The sequence below is a fragment of the Rhynchophorus ferrugineus genome, unplaced genomic scaffold (genome assembly GCF_030347505.1).
Source record: "Rhynchophorus ferrugineus isolate W39M unplaced genomic scaffold, kcgeb_rfMv2 rfM4, whole genome shotgun sequence".
Lineage (NCBI taxonomy): Eukaryota > Metazoa > Arthropoda > Insecta > Coleoptera > Curculionidae > Rhynchophorus > Rhynchophorus ferrugineus.
In genome coordinates this window covers 8,363,415-8,378,073 of record NW_027472583.1, presented here as the reverse complement: position 1 = coordinate 8,378,073, position 14,659 = coordinate 8,363,415, and the positions used below count along the sequence as shown (strand labels likewise).

The 14,659-nt window shown below is 31.7% G+C and overlaps 1 protein-coding gene across 3 annotated transcripts in view; it reads left to right on the top strand.

Moving 5' to 3' along the window:
• ITR (inotocin receptor) overlaps positions 1–14,659 on the top strand; it is a 225,125-nt gene that overhangs the window by 57,277 nt on the left and 153,189 nt on the right. For all 3 annotated transcript variants that reach the window (XM_076401788.1, XM_076401790.1, XM_076401789.1), the window contains exon 2: positions 7,026–7,117. The gene's annotated coding sequence lies outside the window, so the exon portion shown is untranslated. The remainder of the gene's footprint in view (positions 1–7,025; positions 7,118–14,659) is intronic.

Here is a 14,659-nt window from a genome sequence, read left to right as displayed (position 1 = left end):
ACAAACGGAGATGCACAAAGGAACGTGTCGGATGTTTAAAATAGTATTATCGTTCACGTTCCATAAGGCATTAGAATGGTTGAGATGACTGACGCGTGACAGTAATGCTCTCTTATCATTCGAAGGAACAGCCATAAAAAATAATGTAAATGGAATCCAGATATATCCCATTTGATGGTATTTCTTGATTAATTTTTGTTTACTTACAATAACTTCAACAAAAATAATCAAGTATCATGCCTATAAATTAATTTTAAAAGATCCTATACATCTGTATCTGTAACCAACTTCATATTTTATTCTCACTAACATTCTTCTTCTTTTAGTGTGTATAATTTCGTCAAACTGCGAATAAAACATTTTGTTAGTGCCTTGGAAATGTCAGAATTTATGCCGAGTAAATCGCCTTTGCAGGAAGTTTTGTTATTCTACTTCAATTTGGAGAAAAAGGTTGCTGAATGTCATAGAGTGCTGTGTGAAGCTGCTGGCAACTACGTTCCACCGATTTCAAGATGTGAATACCAGTTTTGACGTTTTAAATTTGACGACTTCGACACCGAATGCAATGGGTCTCCTTAGCGGAATACGACCAAATAAGCAACATTGTTATTCTTCAGCATAATGCTCCACCACATGTTGGAAAATCGGTGAAATTATACTTGGAAACATAAAAACGGAAACGGTATTCTCCAGATCTTATTCCTTATGATTGCTACTTGTTCCGAAATATGAGTCACGACATGACTGAGTAGCGCTTTACTTTTCATAAAGATACCAAAAATGCATTGATCGTGGATATCGTTCTTTCGAGAAGAAATAGTAGCAACTATCGATATACAAAACCCTGAATAAAATACGCTGTCCCGATTTTTAAAACTCAACAATTAAGCTACAAATTAAAAATAAATCCTTTAAAGTTAATTTGTAGGTTTAATATATTTGACAGTATTAGGCTTTAATAACTAATTAACAATAAATAGTATATACTTAGAATGTAATTACAAATGAAGAGACATCTTACTTCAGTTTAAATACTTTATTTCACAAAGAAGAAGCGGCGATTTGATGAATCAATTAGTATAAAATGATTTATTTCTTTGAGTGATATTACAGTAGACAAAATTCCCAAAGTTATCACATATGAAGGGCTTAAAACAACAAAAACTTAAATTTTACTTCAACAAGTATTTAAAATTACAGAAAGAAGCGGCAATTTCTTGAACAGCGATATCCTGGTAAATCCTACTCTCCCTGCTCTCATTACAGATTTTAATCAGACATAAATACACCGTCTTTCTCCTCCGAATACAGCGATCCGTATCAATCGCGCAATATGACGGTTACCCTTATGGGTCGCTACTACTACTGCATTCAATTTGGGGATATGGCACCCGCTGATCGGGCAGCAGTTATTGGGCACGACGACCCGGCGAAATAATAGATAGTAAAACAAACTATTGCTTCGCGATCTTGACAAGTTAACACACGACTGGATACTGTCGTAAGGGGGCAAAAGTTATAACTGCAGCGACGGATGAGGTCGTTTTAGCTTGGCGCGGTGCTAAACTCCCAGCATATCAACTAGCTCGCGAACAACCGCATTTTCAGAAAAATTTGAAAAAAATGTTGTTTGAGGAATGATTGAGATATGAAGTGCTTGACTTCTGGAGTGTCAGTTTTCCTATGAATGTCAAACCATGGAGCGTTTAAAGTTCTCTTGAGGATCTTATTTTGGAAAACTTGAAGCCGTTTCACCTGGTTGGGTGTAACAATATTGAGGTTAACATTAGATCCGTAGAGGAGTACGGACCGAATTAACATCTTGTAAAATAAACATTTGATGGAAATGGGAGGTCTGCTAGAAGGGCAGCTCCGAGAGTATACCAGGTTTGCTACCCCCGAACCTTCCTGGATTGTTCTCTGGATTTGGGAATGCCGTCTGTCGAAGTGGAGATCTAGCTATGTGACGTTATCTAACCATGGAATTGTTGTAGTGTCGATTTTAAGTTGCGAGGCTTCAAGTGTCTGCTTGCAAGTACGTAACGCTTAAAAGAAAGTGTGAAGAAAAAATATCATGGAAGAGAAACCAGTTCACGAAAGGCATCTAATCGAATTTACCAGCATAATGTCATCATCTTAGCTTCGAACTACCGGTTGATATCAGGAGGGATGTTGCTGGAAACGGAGTGGCTATACAAGATCAACTTATAGCTAAAGGATCTATGGTTTACGATGACAAATGTTGGTATAGATGTTAAAGTTGTGAAACTGTACTATGTATTAAAGGGAACTTACTCTTAGATAGTTGCATCTGCCAAATATAAAGAGAGACATGTTACGGTAGCCACAATAGTTCACCAAAAACTCGTGATAAGTTGAAATTGTGCCAATCAAAGTTCCGTATTAACAATACAGAACCCGAGCATCTTATAGAAAACAACGATTATACATTTTACTGGGACAGTGCAGTGCTTAGGGATCAGTGGATCGACCATAATAAACTTAATATTATGAGAAATTTAGATTTGTAAGCGTAACCTGAATGGTTCAAAATTTGTTATCGCTTTCAGAACTAAGAGAAGTGAGTAGTCGAAAATATGACGCTAGATAAATAAAGACGAAGATATGTATGTTATAGGGTGGGGCAAAAGTACCGTTATCATCGACGCAATTTCCGCTGAGTGGCAATAATGGAACGATTACTTTCAATAGATTTTGTCAGTATTTCTGTTCGTTTTCGTAGCATATATTTATCTACAAAAAAATTTGGACATCTACGCAACACAACGGTTAAAGCAAGATTGGCTAAACGTCACATAACCAAGATAGCGCGCAATCAAAATGGTAGGAAGACTTTTGCCCCGCGCTATATTATGCTTAATGAGTAAAAAATTACCATTCCCATTAATAATTTATTTCACCTCTTGTATATATCTACTCTTTGCGATTATCACTAATCTGCGGTGATAATATTAAGAAGAAATATTTATGTTTCAATTAATAAACTCTTGTAGTTAACAAATGACTTCAAAGTTCGAAAAAAATTAACAAACAAATGAACAAATTTATTTTATAACAGATCGTTTTTTTATCAACTTTGGCATCTGATGTTTTTTATCTCACTTTTAATAATTTTATTGCCTTTACGTGAGACATTTATTAGGGTGCAAAATAAACTTTTGTTCTAATGATCGTTAATTAATGCCACACCCTTTATACATGAAAGTTTCCTTAAATATTGATTGTTGTGTCGAGTTTTAAGGATACAAAAACATTCTTAAAATTTGTATTCTCTTAGTTTTTATGTAAGATTTTGAGGATTAATTTTGCAAGGAAGAAAGCAAATGTACAACTTTAATTATAATAAAATTTAGATTTTTATTAGTCTTCTTTTACCAACGAGGATTTATCTGGACTGGCCTTACAGATTAACCTTAGAAATCATCCCAGAAGACATTCGGTCTTACATAGCCTGGTTACTGGCATGACTGGGATCATTTTCCTTGTCGGATTTTGCACTCTTGCCTAAAGACAATCACAATTGTTAACAATTACAAATATAAATTTACGACCATGCCCGTCAGCAGGATTCCAACCTGCGACTATTGCAACAGTAGGAGAACCATCCTGTCGCCTTTAAAACTGCGCCAACCAATTTTACTATCTTAAGAATTCGGATATGGGAAAAATAATACCAATATCTCGTTGATTTGAACTTAAAATATCATTTTAATGGTCTTGTCAAATTCCATAAGACCATTTAAGTATTAAAACATTCTTTTAAGTGTATATTCTGCAAGCTCTAAGTTTTGGAAATACGAGAAGTATTAGATTTTTATCAAGTCCCCTTAATCCAATGTGTATCCGCTTAAGCATAAGTAATTATTCATTTTATTTGTATTATTTTAGTAATTGGTAATGTAGTTTTGCACATATCCAAATATTTTTGTTATTACTGGTTATAACTAATGACGTTCAACGTTTTAACCAACAAAACACGTGTTTTCTTCAATATCCTATTGCCAAAATTTTTTTTTATTATAAAACTCAAACGGGTTATTTATTTTTCTAAATTTATTTCGTCCTTTTCGAAGTAATACCCTATGAGATACATTGAATTTATGTCAAAGTTTTTTCCGGTTTTCCATGTAACAGTTCAATTCGATTTATAGGATTGGCTTTAAAACCTTCTCTTCATTTTAATTTCCTCGGTCCATACGAAACGATATCCTGGAAGTGGTATTTTGAGTTTAGGGAAACGCCAAGTCTGAACCAGTTGCAGTTGAATTTTTGATGAAAATATCGCGAAGGACCAATACTGTATGAGAAGTTACCTTATGTTTATACTATTAGGCTCTTGAAATAAGGGACGCACAGTACTTAGATGTTGCTTTTTAATAACAGTTTCGCATCATTATCATTACTAGTGATCGCCCAATGGTCGAAATTCGACATCGATTTATTAAGTTCAGAGAATAATCAGAAAGATCAGAAATATATTTGATATATGATATGTACGAATGTATATATATGAAAATATAAAGAAATATATACTGAAAAACAATAAATACTTTCTTTGTTTATTCATTGCTTTGCCAAGAGTTCAAGTTTACTTTGCCGTCGATGGCCTTGGTTAATCTATTGCTTTCTACTTCGTCCTATGTCCCACGTGAGAACTAACAAAAATTCTATGAAGGTATTTTATAATTGTACCTCTATCTGCAATGTTCGGTTAGTGTTACGAAATTTATTTAGCAATGGCATCTGAAATGAATTAGAACTCACTAATTTCCATTTTAATATTGGTTCTATTGTATATCTTTTTTTTATTGTAATTTACTTATTTGTAACGCATATTGAACAATAATTTTAGGCCTAAAATACTTCTTCCATATGTACTTTAACCAAAACGGAGGCAAATTTTTTGGTAAGTCGATTAATGTATAGATAATTATTGTTTATTCCTTTAATGGTCGATCTATTTGCCTAACTGCTTAAACATTCATTAGTTTCTTTCAAGTAATAACTGCTTAGCTATGATGATTTTGGAGACAGTTTATGGTAAACAAAGTATGAATAACTATCATATATTGTCCAGTCAAAACAGTAGTGACACGGGTGACCTGTCAAAACGTCGCAATATTGCCGCAGCAACTCCGAGTTTTAGTACATTTTGGCTCTAACATATAACAACATTTTAATATAAACAAAATAATGAAAAAATTTTTTATGTATTATAATTTACTTTAACATTATAGTACATCTAATGCATATATTATCGAAGAATTTGAAACTACAATTAATTATACAGCCACAATAATATAGAGGTTATTTGTTGTTTGTTCGATTATATGTTTGTAATTTATAGGAGTTGTTTTATTATATATACTTTGAACTTTTTTCCACACTAGTATATGTAGGGTTTTAGGCGCGTTTTTTTATATAGTGGTATACCTCGAAGGCCTAATACACCGAATTAACAATTGCATATCTGAGTAATGTATTTTACTTTCATTAGAAGACATATTTATGTTTTTAGCTTAGTTCTTGTTTCTTTCGATGCAATATATCCTTGCAAAGTCATTATGATGTTACTATATTTCTCCTTAGTTTATTCTGTTAAAACCTATATACATATTTCTTGATAAAACTACATTTAATGACTGCATTCTCCTTAATGCATTTGCCATATCTACAAAACAGTTAGTATTATTTCTCGCCTCATACATGTTAACCAAATGTTCATGTATATTTTGAACAATAACACACATTCTCATAAATCGTTCACACTCTATAATACAATTTCCTACAATTAAAGTTATATTAATTGTATACTGATCTTTAGTTGTTTATTCTTTCATCAACCTGTCTTGATAATTGTCAGCATTGAATCATAAACCAACATTCACTGTCACTTTTAGAAACACTAATCAAGTTAATAACTAAGCTGTTTATTTCCAATTTATCAAAAACTTGCTCAAGATTCTACCAATTCTCAATTTCTTCTTCGATGTGTCTGATCGAGCTCACACAAACCGAAGGTGTTAATTGCGACAATGCCTCTTTCCATAAATTCAGACAGTTCTGATTTGAATATACTTCTCGACCTGAATGTCTATTGCAATACCCCATATCAACTCAATTGGATTAAATATGCAGTTATAGGGAGGAAGATATAATACTCTGTGGCCATGTGGCCATAACGTTCAGTAATCTAATATACCATTTGTCTTTTCTCAGGCTTATTTCTAAAAAAGTAAATTATATAAAATGCAATTAATTATTTCATATGTATTTACCGATTAACAATTTGAAATAGTTCATCCTTTAATAATAGTAACTCATGGTTCCTCCAAATTATTTAAAAGTTGATTTTCAAACTACTGCAAAAAGAGTTATAGTTCATTACAATGTCATGATTTATTCAAATAAATATGAATTTCTCCACGATAGTCACATGGTTTCAATTTTGTTTATGGATGAGTAGATCTCATAAATTGTACTCATTACACTTATATGTCGGTAAAACAGAATAATTTATAAGTGTCAATTTTGGGACAGTTATAAATCCGTTATGAATCCTCAGTTATAAATCCGTTATGAATCCTCACAATCCGCATTTAAATAACTCTAGAAACTCCGAAAAGGTGTTCGAATTGAAAGAAAACAAATGGATATGGCCGATGGGACATCCAATGAGAAAATATGGAACAAAGGACCTTTAGGGCCTTATTAAAATGTCTGAACAGCTCCCGCGCAGCTTATTCTAAATGCCTGGTTGACGACCAATTTTTCACTGGAAGTTTTAAAAGTGTAATGCCTGAAATAAAGGAAGGAAACCCAGTTAAGCGGAAAGTGGTTATAGCAATGAATGCTCCGCGGGATATTAGAATAATATACCAATGAATGCCCGAGTAGAAAAAGGAAGAGGGATAAAGATAATTTTTTGTAGTTCTTTTATATCTTATCAAAGTTGCTTCATTAAATAATAATGCAGATTAATTTTTGTACATTTTTTATTGTAGGTTGGACTATTTTATATCTAGAGGATATGTTCGTTTTAACCAGAGAGTGACCGTGTGTCCATATATACCGACAGGCAAAGTTATCATTCAAGGTAAGAGGCTACAAAATATTCTAGAGGTTATTGTTTATGTTATAGAGGTTATACTAAGGCAGTTTGATAAGTAAGTGATTATTAATACCCATTAATACATTTAGAGCGGTGTTTTCCATATTTTAAATTCCATCCATATAATAAGTATCCTCCAGTAGCCTCAAATCACTTACCAGCTAGCCATTTTTCTAGGTTTATAAACAGGAGCTAAATGTGAAGAATATGGGCGGGACAGCAGTTAAACATCTGTATCTGGATCTGTATATCTGTGCATTGTTTTGATGTAACAACACTTTTCCTTCACTAAACATGAGCGTTAAGCTTCAAATCAATGTCAAATCTGTCTAAAAGCTTTGAATAATATTCGCCAGTGAATGTTGTGCCCTTTCCTTCAAAGTTTTACTAACCTGTCATATTTTTCAAGCATTGTTCAATCCGAATACTACGTATTTCGTTCCGAATTGATCGATTTTCATATCGTCATGAGGGCAACCAATTCTTTACACGTATTTAATTTTCTGGCTAAACAATGATTTGAATAAAATCCATTGATGGGTGAAGAAAACTCAAAACATTTTGATACAATATTGATAAAAATAAATAATCTCATAATTTATAATATAAGGAACCACAGATGAAATTTAAAACCAACAAGAAAATAGACATAAACTAAAAACTAGTTTAAAGAACAGATATGATGTTCTATTAACCTTTTAAAAATATGGCATCATAGCATTATGGAAAAATACATCTAATTGCATGAACCGTTTATTTAGTTCATTGGAAAAAGTTTTTAGCTTGGAAAACTTGATTCAGATTTGTCCACCTTATTACCAAAAAGATGAATGTACTTTATTATTTCATCAAATCTATTTCATGACATTCTTTTGCGTATGAGAGGGATCCCTTTATCATCATCTAAAGTCCAGTAAAATTTCGTCTGAGGGAGAGAGTGATAACCAGAGAATATAAGGATACCAATAATTTTTTTCAAGTCAGTACGTGACATAGCCAATATATGGTTGCTTTTACATTGACCATATTTGATTGAAAACTCTTCTATTTTATCCAGAATTGGTTTTTCTAAGAAAAGTTCGAATATTGGTATTTGTGTCAAATTCTCAAACTTATTCTTTATTTCTTCGGCACATTTGATATCACAGTTTTGAGGAGTGTCGGTGGAACTTGGGACAGACTTCTGCAATTTTGTTATAGGTTTCATTTTTTTGTCTTGTTTTGTCAGAACTATTTTGTGTAGTATCAATTGCTATTTTGTCGTCTATAGTAGCATGAATTTCAAATATACTCACCATATGTACTGGTACGTCATCATCGTACCCTCATCAGTAAGTCTCTCTACTTCAGTAGCTATGCTGACTGCATCAATGGCTCCTTCTGTCTTTAATTCCTCAAGAATAGCTATAATTTTCTCAGTTGTTAGTATTTCCTCTTTGTAGGAAGCCATTTTATATGTTCTATATTCCGAAAATAGGGCAAATAATAAAATAATAATAAAAAATAAAATTCGAAAGTCACAGTAGAATTTTATAATACGAAAAAGGTGACACAAAGCCAAATATAATTCTTACAAAACCTTTGGACTACTGAATACATTGCATCAAACATACAATTCGAGTATTTATATTTGGGAGCGCAGGTCACTAAATGAAACTGAGCTAGGCAACTCCCAGTCTTGCACCAGCGCAACGGATATTATCAACAGTATATCGACATTACATTAGTTACACTTTAGATATAATTAAAGGTACTTAAAACAGGAAATACTTACTTCGGAATGGTCTAATTGATGTCAATGAATAACCGATCTTCAAACTAAACCGGCAGGTTCGCGCCTTGCTGGATTTAACCACATTTCTCTAAGATTTGTTTGCCTTGGTACGAAAATAAGAAAATAAAAAGTAAATACCTTAGAATTGCAATAAAATAGTTTTTCAAAAATAGTACACCTAATAACTAAAATTACTATAGTGTTGAAAGTATTTTTGCTTAACCAAATAAAACATTCACTGTATATAACATAACTTGGCGAAATATTTTCAGAGAGTCCTTCGATCTCGGTTGTCTGATAATGACCCACCTTGTACCGTTTCGTAAATAATATCAAGAATAGATAACGCCCCCAAGCAGTCTTAACCAAACGTTCAGTCACAAACCAGTAATAGAATTATATTAATGTTTACCGAAGTTATTCACATCCAAGAAAGTTCCTATTGAAGTTGATAAACTTAATTTGACTTATTTAATGTATCATGTGTTTCACGCAATTGAAATATAACGGGAGATTTGTTAGTTTATATCTTGAATATACCGTTTCAAATTTTGAAGTTGTTTTTCAATCAGTTTTAAGAAGATTTTATTAAAATATTTCTAGAGTTAAACTTCAATAATTGAATGTTTGTTAGAATGACTATGTTAAGAAGATTTCTGTTCAATTTTCTAAGAAAATGTCTTAAATGATATTGTAAAAATTTAAATTATTTTCTAATATATAAAGATGTTTTCAAATGTCCAGATTAGAATACCCCCTAAATATTATAATTCATGCTATTCTACTGGGACTGTATTAGTTTTCTTTTGTTATGAATTTAAGTCTCCTTCTACTGATTAGCATTTCTGATGACTGGACCTACAGTGTGGGCTCCGAACTAGGGTGCTTGGCATTAAGCCTACAGACTGACCAGTGACCAACTTAGAGATCGTTCAATCTTGGTGGATTTTACAGTCTTGCCTTTTGGACAATCACAATTATCAACAATCACAAACATATATTTACGACATCAGATGTCCCAGCAGAATTCGAATTCGCCAATATCACAATAGCTGGAGGACCGTCTTGTTGCTTAAACCAACTTTAAAAACTGTACCAAGCAAGTTGACAGTATTAGTTATAAAACTCATTTGAAAGGTTCCGTGTTTTATAATATATAGACCTTTTTAATAATAACGTTTTGCCAAGAGCTTATGTTTAATCTGGTTTTCTCAGTTACTGGTGAAAAATTAATAGTTTCTCAATTAACTCAATTTAATTAACTATAAATATAAAATAGGTTAAAAAAGATACATCTATAAAATAGATGTATCAAAAACGGTTAAACTAACAAAAATCGAAATACCTTTTTCCCCAACCCATTATTTAGAGAGCTAAATTCTAGTATAATAAAAATTCCAACTTTTTATGTTATGTAATGTTTTGTTTTATTGGAGTCTTTTTTTTCTCAACTCTCAACGCCCACTTATAATATTACGTTAGCATATTCTGCATTATTTTTCCTTAAATTATAATATTTTGCTTTTTACTTAAGGAAATAAGCATTGAAACTTTCGAGTCAACCACTTATACAATTCGGGACTGAAAGCAGCTCAAATTATTCAAATGACTGGATTTGGAATTTAACAGTCTAAAAGCAGCAGGATGTTTAAGTAAACTGACGGAGAAACAGAATTACAAACGAAAACCTCATACTACTACTATGCAGGTATTGAAATTCGCGGTATTCCTAAGTATATAGCGACATGGCATGTTGACTATGTCGAATTAACATAAGCTTCAAGAACAGATGTTCAATTCTATTCATTTTAGAAATCCTGGCGATTCCTGAGGCGAAAAAGAAATCACCAAATTATAGTAGTAAAAATTATTTAAAATTCTGTTCAACCACAGCTATTATTTCCTCGATTAATGAAATGCTTTTTTTACAAAGGAACTTGTGACAAAGGTCCAAAAGTCAGATGGAGCTAAATATGTAAAATAAGCCGGTCTTTGAAAAACTTTATGCATTATAGTCCTAGAGAAGTAGAGATTTAACTTTATAGGAAATTTTGGGAAAATGTTTCACGACGTCCAACATTTAGATATCGCTACGTTTAACTTATTAGTTGCTTTAATCGCCATGCTAAGAGCAGTGACGGGATCTGGCTCATTTTGTTTCTATGGTGGGTTTATTGTTTGTTTATTTTGGGTTCCATTTTCAGTATGCCTGACGTGTCTAGAATAGTGCGTTTAGATTTTTATAATGTTTAGAGATTAAGTTATTGGTTTATTAGTAAATATAAGCCAGTAGTACAAAAAGTAAAGTCAATTCTGTAAAGCCTTTAAAAAATGGTTGATAATGTTAAAAAATCCCAAACTGACTGGATTAATTATCAAATACATTTATGATCGTTACAGCATGTTTTGTTGTAATTTGGGGTAAATTTATTCGTCATAATAATCCTCTTCCTAAAGAACCTATACAAACGGCGATATATTTTTATTCTTGGACCAATTACTTGATAGTTCAACCACTGTGATAATAGCTACTGTGTCGAAACCTTTTAAGAGAGGATTAACCGAAGTTCCATACAGTAGAAATTTTGGTTCAAAGAAATTCAGGACTTAAATAGTGCTTATTACCCAGGTAGCAAAGCAAATACAAAAATACAGAAAGTAAGAACAAACAAATTATTGGAATTACCAATTTAACCCCATCTGAATGTTGGACAAACCAGAACTTTTCTCCAGAGACCTATTGAGTTTTCTCTCTATTACTTTTATTTTTATAGTTTTTTACATGTTTAAGCTGAGCTAAAGCACCTGTTATCTTGCTCGAAATATAATTTTTGTGTTAAATTTTGATGTTCTTTCTTTGCGAAGTTTTTAACAATAATACAAGCTTGCGGTTTCGTTAATTTGGTGGCAATTCGGAGAAAATTCATGAATATTCTTTTGTACTAGCGGACTTAATAATAGTTTTACATGTTTAAATAAGGTTAAGAACTCTATTGATTAGAATATATTATTTGTATTGTGTTTATTCGTCTATTTCACATATTAAATCAAATATTGTATTGTACCTTGTCCTTGTGTCGTTCAGATTTCGATTTTAAATATTAGTGGTGAATAACACTGAACAGATATTTGGGGAAATATTATCCAGGTGTATATCCATCCTACTATTTGTTTTAATTTTATGTTTGATTCAATTTCATAGTATTTTTTTTCCTGGTGTTATTTACTATTAGTATATTATGGATGGGGTTCATACAAATAAACTTTCCAAAGTTTTAACTCTCATTAAAAGGATTTTTTTCTGGTGAATTTGTCGATAAAAGAACATTCATGAAGTGAATCATATTCTTGAAATATACATCAAATTTACAAGAGTTGGCAAGGATGCAATTAAAATTTGGTGTTTCTTCTCATACATACGAAATGGAAAATAAACAAAGAGATGTCTCATCCTATACATTTATGACCTTAAAACGAAAGTGTAAATGAAGAGCGAATTCAAAGTCAAAGTGCACACAAGTGTTTCGTTAATTTGATTTGAATTTGAATGACATAAAATCTTAATTATAGTAAATATTTCATTAAACCCAAGACGTTAAACTATTTAATATTCTCCGATAAATTAAAACTTCCAGGCATGTTCGGTACATAATCACACGCGGAAGTGTTGAAACCAGTTTCTTCACCCTTTATTTACACCCCTCGGGAGGGGAGGCGGCGCTAAATGGTTCGAGATACTTAAACGCAAGAAAGATAAAGGTTAACGGCGTCGGAGACACGCGGCAGCTTCAATCGTGCAGCTTGAGGATCCCAGGTGGAGTTTGCAGGAGGATTTTTGGTGGAAATTAGTAAGTCGAACCGTTCAACCCTCAAACCGAGAACTTCGTGAACCGTTAATTGTTCGATATTGGAAGATATAAGGAAACAATGTGCCGGTGCCTTCGGGTAAAACTCAATTTGTTCAATGCAAATCGTCCAATTCATTGATGGATAATTAAATGTTCAAACGACAATAGCCCTTAATTGAGACAAGGGTCTAATTCTTGAAACGCGTGGCGTGTGCAGAAGAATTAAATTGGCGACGTTGCCGGTTCCTGTAAGTCTTACTTATGTTTGAAGAATATATTATAAAAAGAATAAATTATCCCATTTCCCTTGAAACTCTAGTTTTTTTTGGTACAATTTTCATCTTCTATTATATAATATGGAGAACCTCTTATAATAATATTTAGTTTAAAATTAATTTTTACAGAAAAATGAGATATTAAAGCAATATGTAATTATTTATCAATATATAAATATATAACAAACTAAAGTTATTGTTCTTGTAAATTCGTTATATGTTTTAATATACTAATAATTGGTGTAATGTGCATCTTAATATGAAACATATAATATAAAAACACTTTTATAAATACATTTAATTTTAAACTAAACTCATGGATTAGTTCTAGGCGCACATTTTCTATATGCTGTATCCCCATTATGTTTAGGCCATAAGCATTCATTTTTCTTTACTATTTATCGTTTTTAACATGATTTACCCATGATTAAGCACATGTAGCGTCACTTTAATGCCTTGTAACATACTTATGAACTTTAATCGGTTTGCTTACTGAATATATTTTCGAGACTATAAGTATTATCTTTCCAAATTACCATTACCTAAATTATCTAGGATTTAATATAAAAGCATCCATTGAAATTCAAACTTGCACTTCGAGAACCTCAATTATTCTATATTGAGAAATAGAGAATATTTTATTCTATATAAGGTTATTCTATATAAAGGAAATGATGTGTAATAGCACATAATTGAAACAGGAGTTCCTGGTATGCACAAAGGAATTTGAATTTGCGACGTTGCCAGTATATATAAATTAATTACATTATTTTAAATTCTCAAATAAAAATAAAATTTCTTCTGAAACCCATATTAAATATTTTTAGTATAATTTTTATCTTCTATCATACTTAGTATGTAGTTAGTATTTTAGTTGGTAGATTCTTCATTTTCTATAATATAATAAGTGCAAACAACATGAAGGAACTTTTATAAACATATCTATTTTTATTTATATATTAAAAAGATATCTCTATATCCCTCAAACTTAACATCTACGTCAAAAATCTCATTTCTACGTTATTATTGTCCTGATTTACCTACGCTTCAATACTTTTAGTGCGCTTTTTTACGAATATTTTGACGAATCAATAAAAAATTATAGCATCCCTTGGAATTTCAGCTTCTAGTTTAGCTACGATCATATTTCGATCTGATTTTATATGAAATAACGGTCTCAAGTAATTTTCATGCCTTAGATGTGTTTTATTATACTCTATTTTCTATTATTATTATTTATTATATTTCTATTTTAGATTCTCTTTCCTTTCGTGTCTATTTTATACCAACTGGACAATGAGAATTTGTTTTTATATTTCCGTGGATTTTTAAGTGCATTTCACCCTTTGGCACATTCTTATAAATTCTTGATCGATTAAACTCGTATTTAGAATTGGTAATGTTTCTTTAACAAATGAGGATTTAGTTATTCTTTCATTATTATCTCTTCACAGCTGAAAACCTCCAAACACTCCAATCTTCGTTGTTTTCTATTCTATAAATCTATAAGATTAAAGTGCCGTGATTCTGATGAGGTATACTTAATGGCGTCGATGACAAACAGCCACTACAATCGTGCAGCTCTAGGCCCATAGGTGGAAATTGCAGGAAGATTTTTGCCAAAAATGAG